The 15,382-nt window shown below is 34.0% G+C and overlaps 1 protein-coding gene across 4 annotated transcripts in view; it reads right to left on the reverse strand.

Moving 5' to 3' along the window:
• The window catches only part of CCSER1 (coiled-coil serine rich protein 1), a 1,259,018-nt gene that overhangs the window by 785,163 nt on the left and 458,473 nt on the right, over nucleotides 1–15,382 (reverse strand). The gene's annotated exons all lie outside the window — the stretch shown is intronic.

A 15,382-nucleotide genomic window follows, 5' to 3' on the forward strand; every position in this document is an offset into this window, starting at 1 on the left:
AAAAATAAAAACTTCCCATGTGTATATAGTCTGAATTTATGCTGTGTGAATACATTCCCAAATTAAAATATAATTTATGATTGCAAGTTTAAAGGAGACACACTAATCACAAAATTATATCATTACATTGAGTCCCATTTTGAATTGCTGGCCATCTACCTAGAAATTTGTAATGAAATGAGAAATTATGATGTTATTTCATTAGTAAATAATGAAGTACATAGAGAACAGTGTATTCATTTTATATTTTCATTGTATTCATAACACTGTTATTTTTAAGTTAATCCTTTGATTCTTAAAAACTAATCTCAAAAATGAATGTCTCACAGTAGTTATGTGCATAGAATCCCTTGAAAACTAAGCAGAGTTTTTTTTTTCTTTTTTTAAAATAATTATCCCTGAATTGAAAATCAATTCCTATCTTTAAAACGGTAGTAGTACACAGGTAACTTATGTTCTTAGGCATTAGTTTTGCTTTCAAACAACTAGAAAAAATATTTAAAATTTTGTGTCTACAATTGAAAACAGTCATCCTTGACAACTGGATATATTAAGTAATAATAATAGCACATTATTATTTTGTCTTGGTCACACAGATATAACTAATAACCAAACATCTGCCATCAACAAAGTGTTGTTACAGAGAAAACATAATTGACAATCTTATGTTTTAGATTTGACTTATGCATGTTTGAAATATTTTTAAATAAATATTTCAAAAATTTTGAAGAATAGTATATTTTAGTGATTCTCACTGGTTCTGAACATTCCAATCATCGATATTTTGAAAGTTCTGCCCGTGGTTTTTATGTGTAGCCAGAATACATGGTAGAGTGGAAATATTTTGGCTGCGGAACTGAGCGGGCACGTGTTCTAATCCAGGTTTCACTACTTATTCACTGAGTACTCGACTAAAGTAGTGAACCTGATTCGACCTCAGTTTTCTCATCTATGAAGTGAAGTTAATGTTACCTCCTTCATTAGGAAATTAATGAAATAAATGTATAGAAAATTGCCAACTGCACACCAAGACAAATTATTATTATTTCTTTCCTCTGGGTTTCAGATGGTAATGTACTAATGTACTAACAAAGTATTGCAGGTGAAAAGGCACAGGATATCTATTTTATCTTCCTGCCCAAAATCAGAAAACCTAACCAAAATGGTTATCCTAATTCCTCTCTCATGAGAACAAAAGCATCATAAGCTACTGCCAGTTAGAAATCTCAATTTCTGAAATAAATATTCTATCCTTTAAGATACTACAACATAATTTTGGTGCCTGAGTATTTCTAAATAATAATAACTGTTAAAGAAAGAAAATATGATTTAAGAGGCAGCCTTGGATCCTTGGTTTCTGAGAGAGTAGATCCTGTACGTTTTTTAAAAGTACAAAAACCATGTGTATAAAATCTCTGCACTTTCATGATTTTCGGTGAGACTAATCACAAATGATCCCACGTAAGAGACTCTGACATTTTAGGAATTTTGGAGTCATCCCATAACCTCTCTAACCTGTGCCAGAGTCCAATAACTATCACTCAGCACTGGGAGGTTCTCCTTTAGGGCTAACACATATCTTCTCCTGCTACAGTTAAGTCCTTTTCATTGCATATTGTGCTTCAACCTTCTTTTCTTCTGGTTGAGCTTCCATTGAGACTTTCATTGTTGTCTTCTATTCTTCCACTACCTTCTACCAGTAACTACACACAAATACACTTGCTAATTCTCCCCTGGGTGTTGCAGAAAAGCAGCTACACACTCTTGAAACACAGAAGGGGGAAAAAAAAATGAAGATCTTCTGCAAAACTGTGTTTAAAGTGGGATTCTTGTAATTAACAGAAAAAAGGTATAACTGACTACCTTTATGACTGCTACCTAGTCTATGTGCTAAAGCAGCTTTAAAAACCACATAATAATTTAAAAGGAACAAGAAAAAAGACGAATGAACAAACTTCATTATATGGGATTCTCTAGGTAAGTTATAGTTTGGAGTTAGGGGAAGGCAGTTACACAGTAATGAAAGTGCTTATCAGTCTATTTAAATAATACAAATGATTTTAAGAGATACAGTATGTCAGAATTTAGAAATAAAATGAATATTGCTTCCTTTATTTTAATCACCATGAGAAGCACTATATTTATTTATTCCAAGAAAGTAGCAACAATAATACCCAGTACCATTTTTGAGCACCGTCAAGTGTCTTATACACATTCATATTATTTACTCACCTTAAAACAATTATTACTATACTATTTTGCATATGAAAGATTGGAGGCATCTCTGAGATTGCAAAATCTGTTAAAAGTCTACATCATATATGAGGTGGGATTGAATGGAGGTCCATTTGTACAGTGCATCCACCATTTCCACTTGGGCTCAAACTTTGTGACTCTAACTTAAAATGTATTTAAAATCTATTTTAGAAAGAGGTTAGATAGACCAAACATTAATTTATTTTATCATAAATTCTATAAATTTAAATAAAACATTAGTTAATGTAACCAAATAGTTTTGGCTGGTTCCAATAAAATTTTATTTATAAATACAGGTGGCAAGATATATTTGGCACACAGACCATAGTTCTCTAACTCCTGGATTAGACCAATGAAATTAGACTAAGAAAAACTAGAAAACTCTGACCCCCAAACAAATCTGTTTAAAGACCTCACAAGGCCCTGATTGGTCAAAGACCTGAAAAGTCAAGATTCCAGAAAAAACAGAAGCCAGAGAAATAAATGTGATATTTGGTGTCACATTTATCCTTTGAGTCTGTGACATTTTTATATACATTTTGTTTCAGCTCTGGTGTTCTGGCACACAGCTCTTAAAACCCTACGTATCTCCCAATTAATAAGTGTCTTCGTATGTTAAAGAGACGACTGGGGGGTGGAGGTTCCTGGGTAACCTCAGGAAGAGGGCTTGTTGCCAGTGGATCCAACCATGTGATTAGAAGATGGAAAGCTTCAGCCCCATTCCCCAAACTCCAGGGAGGGAGGGGGGCTGGAAATTAATCACCAATGCCCAACAATTTAATCAATACTCTATAAAAATCCTAGTCAGGGGCTTCCCTGGTAGCGCAGTGGTTGAGAGTCAGCCTGCTGATGCAGGGGACACGGGTTGGTGCCCCGGTCCGGGAAGATCCCACATGCCGCGGAGCGGCTGGGCCCGTGAGCCATGGCTTCTGAGCCTGCGTGTCCGGAGGCTGTGCTCTGCAACGGGAGAGGCCACAACAGTGAGAGGCGTTTTTCGTGTACCGCAAGAAAAAAAAAAAAAAATTCTAGCCAAAGGCATTTGGAGAGCTTCTGGGTTGGTGTATACCTGGAGAAATGGCGTGTAAGTTCCATGCTCCTCCCCTAACACCTTGCCCTACGTATTTCTTTCATCTGGCTGTTCCTGAGTTGTACTCTTTTACAATAAAGCTGTAATATAGTAAGCAAACTGTTTCCCTGAGTTCTGTGAGCTGTTCTAGCAAATTATCAAACGAAAAGAGGGGGCTCTGGGAACCTACAATTTATAGCTGGTTGGTCAGAAGCATAGGTGACAACCTGGACTTGAAACTGGTGTCTGAAATGGGGGCAGTCTTGTGGAACTGAGCCCTTAACCTGTGAAATCTGATGCTAACTCCTGGTAGATAGTGTCAGAATTGAATTGAATTGTAGAACACTCAGTTGGTGTCTGTAGAGAATTGGAGAATTGTTTCATCTGGGAAGATGCCTAGACATCTGATGTCAGAAGTATTGAGTGTGGTGGTAGTGGAGAGTACAGGGAAAAATAGAGTTTGCCCTTTAAAAGTCATTTGCAAATTTGAAAGCAAAACCTGAGAAGATGAGCAGAAAGCAGTGGCTGAGAATGAGAGATCTTATGAAGAGCTATCAGCAGTGACACTGGGTTAAGAGGGCAATATTGGAATTCAAATATTTCATGGAAAAGAGGCCTTTGAGAAACTTCTGTCTTTCCTTCCATTGGTAATCCCACTAGATTCCCAATGACTGACATTCCTCTTGGAATCACTCTAATCCATGATTGTATTGAGATGAAATGCCTAGATTTTAACTACCTAAAAAAGTAAACCCTTTCTGCAGGAAGTTAATAAAATCTACAGCCTCAAATTACTCTACTTAATTAACCATTAACAGGTCTACCAGGAGAGAGAATCAAATAAATAACAAGGAAAGAGCCAGATATACAAACAAAACCAAAGGAGGTCCAGATATAGAATTAAAACACATGGACTTTAACCTGATTGTAACTAATATGTTTAAGAAATTACACGGCAAGATGGAAAATTTCAGCAGAGAATTAAAAATTATGATACAAAATCAAATAGACTGAAAGATAGTCATTGAAATTTAGTATTAGATGTGCTAACAGTGGATTCAATACAGCTAAAGAGAGGATTAGTGAAGTGAAATATGGGTGAGATGAAAATATTCATAATGAAACATGAAGAAGATGAATAATGGAAAAACAGGCAATAAGGATAAAACATATGGTATATGGTGAAACATCAGCATATAAGTAATTGGAATCTTAGAAGTAAATAAGAGAGAAGATGGGCAGAAGCAATTTTGAAGAGATATTGGATCAGATGGTTTCAAATCTAACCACAGATATGAACCACAAGAAGGAAAAACAGAAAAAGAAAATTCTATACAAAGGTACATCAAACTACCAAAAGCCAAAGAAAAGTTAAAACCAGCCAGAGAAAGACACATTAGCTTCCAAAGAGCAATAATAAAAATGCCAGTAGAATGGAAGCCAGAAAATAAAAGTGCTAAAAATAAAAATAACTATAATCATAGAATTCTATATCTATTAAAATATGCTTAAAATAAAATTGAAATGGATATTTTAGGGAAAAAAAGAATGAGAGACAGAGACAGAAGAAATTCATCAACAGTATACTCATACTAAACAAATAGTAAGAAGAAAGTTCTTCAGGCATTAGAACAATAATCTCAGATAGAAACACCGAGATGTAGGAATGTATAAAGTTCAAAGAAAAGAGTAAATATTTGGGTAAATCTTATCAAATATTGAAGGCATGATAATATATTATTGGTATGTATCTGTAGAATTAAAATAATCTAAAGATTTGACTGAGAAATACAAGTAATTAAAGTATAAGTGTTTTAAGTTCCTAACATTACACAGAAAATTACATATTTATTTAAATTATGTTTTTTGAGGTCAAAGACATATGTTGTAATCTCTAGCATAACTACAAAGAAGAAAGATTTTAAATATTGTATAACTAACAAAATAATAAAAGAGGAAATGGAATAATTTTAAAAATAATTAACCCAAAGGGATACAAAAGGGAACACAGAACAAGTGGGACAAATAGAAAAACAAATATTAAGAACATACATTTCAATTTAAATATTTCAGTAGCTACAATAAAGGCAAACAAAATACAGTCTACAGTTAAAAGATAAGGATTTTAAAATCTGTCATTTAAGGGGAAAAAGCCAACTATATTATATCTATTAGAACAACATGTAAAACATAAGAATAGAGAAATATTAAAAATAAAAGATTGAAGATACACACAAGGCAAATAGTAACCAACAGAAACTAGTACAGCAATATTAATATTAGACTAAGTAGACAACACAGTTTGAGATAAAATTAATATATTATAAAAATTATAAAAGAGTTGATCCATCCAATCACATTGTTTTAAAATATATAAAACAAAAACTAATAGAACAAAAAGGAGAAATAAAACAATTCATAGTTGAAGGTTTAAACACACTTCTCTTAGAAAGTTATAGGATAAGCAGAGGAAATAAGTCATCGGAGACACAAAGATCTTTTATTGGGGGCATTTACCATTCTAAGGAGATTTTTAAAAATCTATTTTGTTGAACAATAACAATTTACAAAATCCTTAAAAATAAAGATTTTGAGTATCAACATGTCAAACAACTGAATATCTTTTTCTCTATCGACGGCAACAGATGAAGTAAAAAGGTGGTCAAAACAATTTGAGGGTAATGGAAAATAGAAGAAATTCAGGCAGGTTTTTCTAGACTTGAGCAGGCAAGATGTTAGTAAAAGAAAATGGCTGAGAATAACTTCACATAATCTCTTAAAATATTTTGTCATGTGTATAGTGATTTTCATGCCCTTGATTTTCATGGATTTAAGGGATAGCGTTTAAAAAGGTGGTTAAGGTTGTCAGATAATATAAAATTAAGAATGCCTCTGTCTGGACCTATCTTTCTATTTGTCATTTAAATTCCGAATAAATGCCTACCTACATGTTTATTCAAACTATATTTTGGCAACTCTCAAAGTTTTAAAGATATTCTTAATACTGCCCAAACCAGGATCCGTGAAATTGAAAACTATAAAGAAACAGCCTACGTCATTAGGACCAATCTGAGAACACAGTGGGTTTTCTCAGAGACGTCTAAGCCAGACCAGTTCAGATTAAAATTTTCTAGATCTGATCATACTCATCCTCAGAGTTTCACAAATGCACTCCAAATATTAGAAAAAGAACTGTTTTGTCCTTATAGGATGGACAAGAAAAGCAAAGGTTAAAGAATAGAATGTTTTTATTTTAATGTGAAAGAAAAGACAATGAAAATTTTCCAAAGCTCTCTTTCAACATCAAATAGCTATCAAAAGCCATGAAAACACTACACTGCTAATGTCATGCCATAAAGCACCGCACAAAATGTGCTATAGAACTTTGTTCATAAAATGCATCTTTCACCTCATCAAACCAGGATTCTTTAAAGAGCAGCAGATATAAGGACCCTATTATAAAACTTTATTATGATTAACTATCCATAACTAATATAAACAGAGACTCATTGTACTTTTATTGAACCTGCTATATCTGACATGAGAAACACAAAACTAAAATTCATGTAGTTACACTGTCACATATCACCAGGTAAGAGTTCAAACACACTTTTTTTCTATAGTGATATTGTCATCTATAGGCACAGAATAGAATATATGAAATCTAACTCCTTTTAAAATATAAACAGTTGTTAGAATAATCCAAATTTAAATATATAAACTTATCACTTGATAAGATTTTTTATAAACGACTGTGCTGCTTTCTCTATCTACTGAAATTAATTGAAATTTCTGAAGATAAGAATCAATCTCAATTTTATTTATCTTCTTCCTCTCCACTCTTACCTATCCAGTGAAAATCTATGATCTGGCCAGTCCAGCATCCCGTCTAAATCTCTTTTTCTGGCAAGGGCACCATACTCAATCTTATACTTCTTAGTTTTGTGTGGCAATAGATTCCCAAAGACGTTTATGTTGGATGTGACTCCTTTACTTACAAATGATGTGACTAATATATCTCGAAGAATTGAGACAGGATTAGGCATGTAATAAGGCTAAATAAATGGCATTTGAATGAATGAATAAATGATGGAAAAAACTTTGTCTTCTATTAAAGAAAAGATACGTGCACAGATTTTTAAAAATTTATAATGTTATGCAATTGCATATAAATGCATTTTTAGAAATGCAGCAACGCATACAGGCATACCTCAGAGATATTGTGGGTCTGGTTCCAGACCAGCTCAATAAGACAAATAACGCAATAAAGTGAGTGACACAAATTTTTTGGTTTCCCAGCACGGGTACATATAAAAGTTATGTTTACACTATACTGTAGTTAATTGAGTGTGCAACTACATTATGTCTAAAAAACACCAATGTACATAGCTTAATTTAAAAATACTTTATTGCAGGGCTTCCCTGGTGGCGCAGTGTTTGAGAGTCCGCCTGCCAATGCAGGGGACACGGGTTCGTGCCTGGGTCCGGGAAGATCCCACATGCCGTGGAGCGGCTGGGCCCGTGAGCCATGGCTACTGAGCCTGCGCGTCTGGAGCCTGTGCTCCGCAACGGGAGAGGACACAACAGTGAGAGGCCCGCGTACCGCAAAAAAGACCAAACAAACTTTATTGCTAAAAAATGCTAACCGTCACCTGAGCCTTCAGTGAGTCGTAGTAGTAACATCAAAGATCATTGATCACAGATCACCATAACAAATATAATAATAATGAAAAAGTTTGAAATACTGTGAGAATTACCAAGATGTGACAATGAGAAAGCCAGTGAGCAAATGCTGTTGGAAAAATGGTGCAGATAGACTTGCTTGATGCCGGACTGCCACAAATCTTCAATTTGTAAAAAACACACTATCTATGAAGTGCAATAAAGCAAAGTGCAATAAAACGAGGTATGCCGGTAGCTAGAAACAAGCAATGCATAGTCAGAATGGAAAAGTACAAATGTGCTCATTAAAAACATATACCTAATTCCTAAATATTTAAAAATATCTTTCGTATATAAGAACATTCTAATATAACCAAAAAATAAAGTTAAAATATAACATACAAAATAAGATATAAAATATAAAAATAATATAAGAATTCAAATATTTCAAGTAAATGAATAATAAGGATTCCCTTTTTATAATAGAGCTTAGGGAAAATTATAAAGCATATGTTAGCTATTCCATCATATTCCACTATATTCCATTAGATAAACTACTCAATATTACCCCTTGGAGAATAATTAAATACTGTTAAATGAAATATCCCAATGAATTAACATAATCTGATTTTAATTTTATCCCATAACAAAAACAAAAGTTAAGGGATCCCATAATCTTTCATGGTTCAAATTGACTAATATATTTTTGATGAATTACATATTTTCAAGTAACTGTGAAACTTGCCACTCTATATGTTTTAAAATAAGGAAAAATTTATTTGTGCAAAGTAGAGCATCAAGATGCTCAAAATTTAGTAGGAAAGATCAAAATTTAGTAGGAAATCCTAAAACATAGGTAAAAAAATTAAGTATTTCAAATTTTTATTCAGGTTTATAAATTGATATCCTGTTGTGCTAAAATACTGCTATAAATAATTTACTCTGACAGGGCTGCCTATTTTAATTTAATTCATTTTTTGTTTCTTTAATACTTATGTTTATTTTATTAAAAATACTTTATTAGTTTGCCTTTCCAGGATAAAAAACAATAAATTCACATTGCAGGAGAAAACAACATCAATGTACAGATATGCAAAGGAAAAGTCAACTATTTTCTTCTACCTCCCTGTTCCTTAGGTAAACTGTGATAACAGCTTGATGTGCAGCCTTCCTCATACGCCCAGGCTTTTTTAAACATACAAAACATATAAAAATATATATAAACATATAAAAACACTTTTTATAAAAATTTTATTCTCTATTCATGACCATGCAACTTGCTTTTAAAAGTGAATAATCTATTATCATTAAAAATAAAAACAAGCTGCAAAACACCTGCCAAGTTCTGATAATTGAAAATTCAAAGCAAGGTTAATTGTTTCAGAAATATGAGCTTTTATTTCCAAAGAGATCTATTTTATAAAGAGAAGTAGTTTGCCTGGTAAGAAATATATGGCAGTTGAAAGACTTGTGATGCATGCAAACGTATTCCTATTTCTCTACCTCAAAAGTAACACCCCATATTTTCAGTGAAAAAATATTAATGAGTTTGATAGGTGTGCTCTTCAGTACTAGTTCTACAATCACATGAAAACATTCTTATAAAGGATACCACAAAACCAGGAAGTCTTGATTCTAGTATGAACATGTGGCTGCATTATTTTATTTTATATTTATTTTTTTGCATTATTTTACTGCACACTTTGTCATTCTGAAATACGAAAATTATACTTCAAAATATTTTGAATTTAATGCATTAGATTTATTTTATTTAGGAAGTAATTTTACCTATACATTTATGATTTTTAAATTCACTTATAAATTATTTCTAAAGGAAGAATATTTTGCACATGAACTTTGAAAAGACCATGAAAGTTCTGAGATTGTACTCAATAACTATAAATTAGCATGCCACAGTTTCATGGATACTAGCAGAAAACTTGAGACTTCTGGGTCAGAGACACAGGGACTTTACTACTCAGGATACATCAGGCAGCATGAGTTTAATGTTTTCATCGCTCCCCTTGAGTACCCTGTTCCCCCAAATCCCACTGAGGCTATGCAGAACATCCCAGGTGGATATGGCACACATACTGCATCACAACTGAAGGAGCCCAAGCTTAGGAAATTACAATCTTTTAAAGGTGCTGCTAGCAAAGCTGCCCAAACTTTGGCCTAGAGGAAGACAGTATCTCTTCTGCTTTTGCCAAAATGTGAATTTGTCCTCTGCCCCAGAAGCAAACACTATGTCTGTCTTCCAAGCTGAATTAACGTGGGCTTGTCATTAAGGACAACACATTTAGGTCAAGTAGCAAATTGTTTATATGAGTGTTGGTTTTGCTGCTGGTTTAATAATATTTAAAATAATTATACAAATTTAATATTTTATCTGTGCATTTATGTATCAATACAAATATTAATGACAAATTCAGAAAGAATGAATCTGGCATCCTTTATTTTGTAAAATCCAGAAATCAAGAATCAAGTTTATAAGACTCAACAAGTACTCAATATGCACCTGTGGCATTACTTCAGTTAAAATTTAAAAAAATAAATTTAAGACATTTATTCAGAAAATAAAATTATCTTCTTTCTCTTGGTAATATCTATATGCTCTCTTCTTACACTGAAGAATATTTAGTCAGCCCCACCTACCCACTGTTGTGCTAGGTGCTCTGGGAAATACAAAGGAGACAAAGATGTGGTCTTTAGCTGGAAACACCTACACTGATCTTCATAACTAACTTATAGTGCAAGGATGTGGATGATTAAATGCATGTAAGAGCCAATAAGAACATCAAGGAAGGCTTGTTAAAGAGGTGAAATTTAAGGTTAAGAATTTGCACAGGCACGGTTGGTGGAGAAGGGCATGCCAAGCCTTAGGGAATAAAATGTGCAGAAGTTTGCAGTAAGAAAGCAACATGGCATATCTAGAGAAGAATAAAAAGGGCACACTGACCAGAGCAGAGCAGAGACGTTAACTGGGAGATAAAGCTAGATAACCAAATTATGAAGATCTCTGAATAAAGGGTGAGGCGTTGGACTTTATAAAATAAGGGGTTGCTGGAATGTTTTGAAGAAAAATAGCATGATGAAACATAAGAAAGGATTAGGGAAGAGAAAGGTGAAACATAATAGTTATTCTCTCTCATTTGTTCATGTGTTTTTTTACTATGCAACAAGTATTAGTATTCTCACTTATTATTATTTAATTCTTCATTCTACACAAGAGGAAACAAATTTGGAGACATTAAATAACTTCCCCAAAGGCACCAGTATGCAAATATGAGAGATGAGATTCTACCCAAAGTCTGTGCAACTTAATAGCTTCTGCTCTTAGACACTTCTCAATGCTGTTTCTTGGTTATGAGACTACTGTACTATTTTGCACACTTAAGGCAATGAAATATTTGACTGAAGAATTGATTACAGAAAGTAACAAATACAGAGAGTAAATGATGAGGGAGAAAAGAATGATTTTAGAGATTTAGTGACACACTGGCTGAGAAGAAAGCTGTGTCAAAGTGGGAGCCCAGTTTTAAGCTTTGGCATTTAGGGAAATGGTGCTGAAAACAACATGTAGATATTTGGGGAAAGGGAACATTAATACTAAGAAGCGCTATTTCCGTACATGTTGAGTGTGAAGGATCCACTGCAGGCACCAAAGTCCTTGAATGCTCAATTCTCATATATAAAATGATGTAGTATTTGCACAAAACTTATGCACATCATCCTGTATACTTTAAATAATCTCTAGATTACTTACAATACCTAATGCAATGTAAATATATGTAAATCACTGCCAGCACATGGGAGATTCAAGTTTTGCTTTTTGGAACTTTCAGGAAATTTTCCCCGAATATTTTCAGTTGTCTTTGGTTGAATCCTTATATGCTGAACCCGCAGATGCAGAGCAACGACTATATTTAAGAGAGATATGAGCAACTGAAGGGAGTGCATCAGAGAGTGGTGCTTTCTTCCACTCACCAATGATCTCCCCTTTCTTCATTTAAAAAAACTGTTTTTTAAAGAATGACTATTTCCATTCATAATCTTCCTTTCTCATCCTAATTTTCATCCAAAATATTTAGAAGTCTGGAATCCCGCCTATCCTGTCATTATCTTAACATGTCCTTTTTTTAAATCAAGGACTTCATTTTTAATTTAATCCAACAAACTTTATTCTCTTTACTTCTACAGAAGATTCGACTATGACAATCTTGCCTTTTTTAAGAATATTCTCCCTCTTCCCCTCACTCTTTTTACGCTCTATTTTCACCAAATCTATACATTATTTTGGAGAAGCTGCATAACAAAGTGGTTAAGAGTATGTGCTCTGAAGCTCACAGTGCCTTGGCTATTTAAAATCCTGACTTAAAATGCCTAACCACTGTGAATCTCAACGTCCTTACCTATGAAACAGAGATGATAATAAGAACACCGTTATCATAGGGCTGTTAGGAAGGTAAAATGGGATAATATTTGTAAATGGCTTAACAATAATGCCTGGTACCCTGTAAGCAGTATATATATGCTAATTATTTTATAACTCTGCTTCTTTGCATACCTTACCTCTGTTCTCTTCAGACCCACTTGTTTCTTCTCTTCTCTCTTAACTTTCCCTAACCTTGCTCACTTCAAAAATCACAGAAGGATAATGAATCACATCAACACTTAAGCACATCTAAGCAAATAAATTAACAAATGTGTAACTTTAGGCATGGCCTTTTATCCTAGCCTCTTCTGTATTGATGACTTATTCAGAAGTCAGGTGAATGAGCGATTTGGATAAGACACCACTACTTCAAATCCAACATAAATCAGATCAAGCTCATGATTCTGTCTCCAGAACTAGAAGTTTGAATTTCCTCTTTCAAGTTGAGCAGTGCCATTCTTTCCACTCCCCAGGTTTATAATATCAAAACAATCTTTCATATGTTTTCTCCTCTATCCCTATACAAAAATCAGTCATTAATCTCTTCACTTCACCTACAGCTTTCAGTTTCCTCTCTTTTCCTAGATACCTATTGATGCTGTTCCACTCCACACTCATTACCTCAAACCCGGATCAGTCTAAACTGATCTTCATCCCCCTCAATAACCTTTCCTCTAGTAAATCCTGCATATTGACAACAAATTAGTTTCTAGTTAGGACTGCTACTTTCAGACACACTTCTGCACAAAGAAATTAGCATAAAATTAACTTAGACTCTTGGCCATTTAAGAGTGAAACCATTCAGGGAGCATTGCCCCTTTCTTAATATGAGTACAAAGCTGTTGAGCCTTTCTGCCACATGCACAGATGAATGTGTAAGAACAAGCAGCTAGCTTCTGTTTTTCATTAATACTGTAAGACTATGTCACTCTCTTGGTGGTCCTCTGGAATAGTACAACAAAGTCCCAGGTTCCCTGTGCAAAAATCTACTTTTGGCTTGGTTTAATTCTATTTGGGAGCTTGGCTGGCATATTAGTTTTCCAGAGCTGCCATAACAAAATACCATAGACTGGGTGGTTTAAATAACAGAAATTAATTTTCTCAAAGTTCTAGAGGCCATAAGTCCAACATTAAGGTGTTGGGAAATCAGGTTTCTCCTGAGGCCTCTCTACATGGCTTACAAGTGACCATCTTTGTTTGTTCCCATGGTCTTCTCTCTGTGCCTGTCTAAGGCCAAATTCCCTCTGCAAGGGTGCATTCCTGGTACCTGTTTGTTTTTTTTTTTTTTACTATAAGGACACCAGTCATATTGGACTAGGGCCCCATCCTTTTGACCTCATATAATTGTAATTACTACTTTAAAGCCCCTATCTCCAAATAGAGTCACACTGAGGGTTACAGCTTCAACATATAAATTCTGGGGATCTGTCTCTTGAACCGTGTGTGACACCCATAGAAACTCCAGGGTCTAAGCTTGATTTTATTTTGTAAACATAAGAACCTTGCATATCTCTCTCTTGAGGGCAAGTCCTGTCTTCCCTCTTTCCTTCCTTTCTTCTTCCTTTCATTATTTCTTTTTGCAGCTTCAGAGACTGTTATTCAGTGAATATTTGTGGCAAAAGCTGAACAGAAGACTGTGAGTCTATGTATAAATTGAATTAAAGGGCCTATAAAATAAAATGCCACATAATAATCTAATATTGAACTTAAAAAAGCAGTGAGTCATTAAAAAATAAATCCCCTTAAGAAATGGAGGTGCAATTAAATTATCATAAAAAACACCTTATTTTAAAAGTGTTTTCCCATTTAAATTTTAAATGCAGGCATGATTATTTCATTTTTACTAAAATATCACCTATTAGTGCTTCCCTGGCAGTCCAGTGGTTAAGACTCTGCACTTCTAATGCAAGGAGTGCGGGTTCGATCCCTGGTCTGGGAACTAAGGTCCTACATGCTGCGTGGTGCAGCCAAAAAAAAACAAATAAAAAAAAATAAAATAAAGTATCACCTATCACAAGCCAAATAACAGTGGTTATTATTCACTGATTGATAAGTTTCTTTATTCATCTAGATTTCTTACTATCTTGAACTTCCTTCACTTCCTAAACTCTTAGGAGAAATGACAAGGTCAATTTGAACTTGTCCTAATGAAGTGTAAAATAAACTATATCTGAATTTTCCTTTTTATTTTCCTATGCCCCATCCTACAATCAGTGCTACTTTAAAGAAATATTTTGTATACATTTGGGAATATCAATACTATTTTTAAAATTGTCACAAATGGATCCCATTTTTCATAATGATTTATCATTACTGAGTATTCACTGCATTTCATTCACATTATTTACTTTACAAATACACAGCACACTTTTGGAAAAAAAGCCATGATAGTTTGTGTTCCGATGGTTTGTTTTAATATTCAGGGCAGAGTATAAAGAGCATTTCTAAGAAGTTCAACATGGTAACACTTGCTAAACTGATCAATATCACTGATGTCTACAAAATCCTGTTAAAGATAATAAATACAGTTGCATGTAACTATCTGAGAAAAAAAAAAAAAAACTACAGAATTAGTAGAGTTACTCCTCAAACACAAACAGGAGTAGAGTTCCGGCTCCTGTCCAGGTCTCACCCTCAGTAATCTTACAGCAAAATGTTCTGTGGAGCTGTGGCAGGCAGTCAACTTGATTCACGTTCTACATAGTGTAAAAGCCGCACATAAGTTTATAATCAGGAGAATAGTTGTTAAACTACCAAGAACAGCTACAGGAATGATGGTGTTAAGGAAAAGAATTCTCATTACAATAAGATAATTGAGGATTTCGTTTTGTTTTTTTTTAACATCTTTACTGGAGTATAATTGCTTTACAGTCGTGTGTTAGTTGCTGCTGTATAACAAAGTGAATCAGCTATACATACACATATGTCCCCATATCTCCTCCCTCTTGTGTCTCCCTCTCACC

Source organism: Delphinapterus leucas, chromosome 5 (assembly GCF_059928025.1).
Source record: "Delphinapterus leucas isolate spDelLeu-1000000601 "Yukka" chromosome 5, BTC_Dleu_Yukka2, whole genome shotgun sequence".
Classification (NCBI taxonomy): domain Eukaryota; kingdom Metazoa; phylum Chordata; class Mammalia; order Artiodactyla; family Monodontidae; genus Delphinapterus; species Delphinapterus leucas.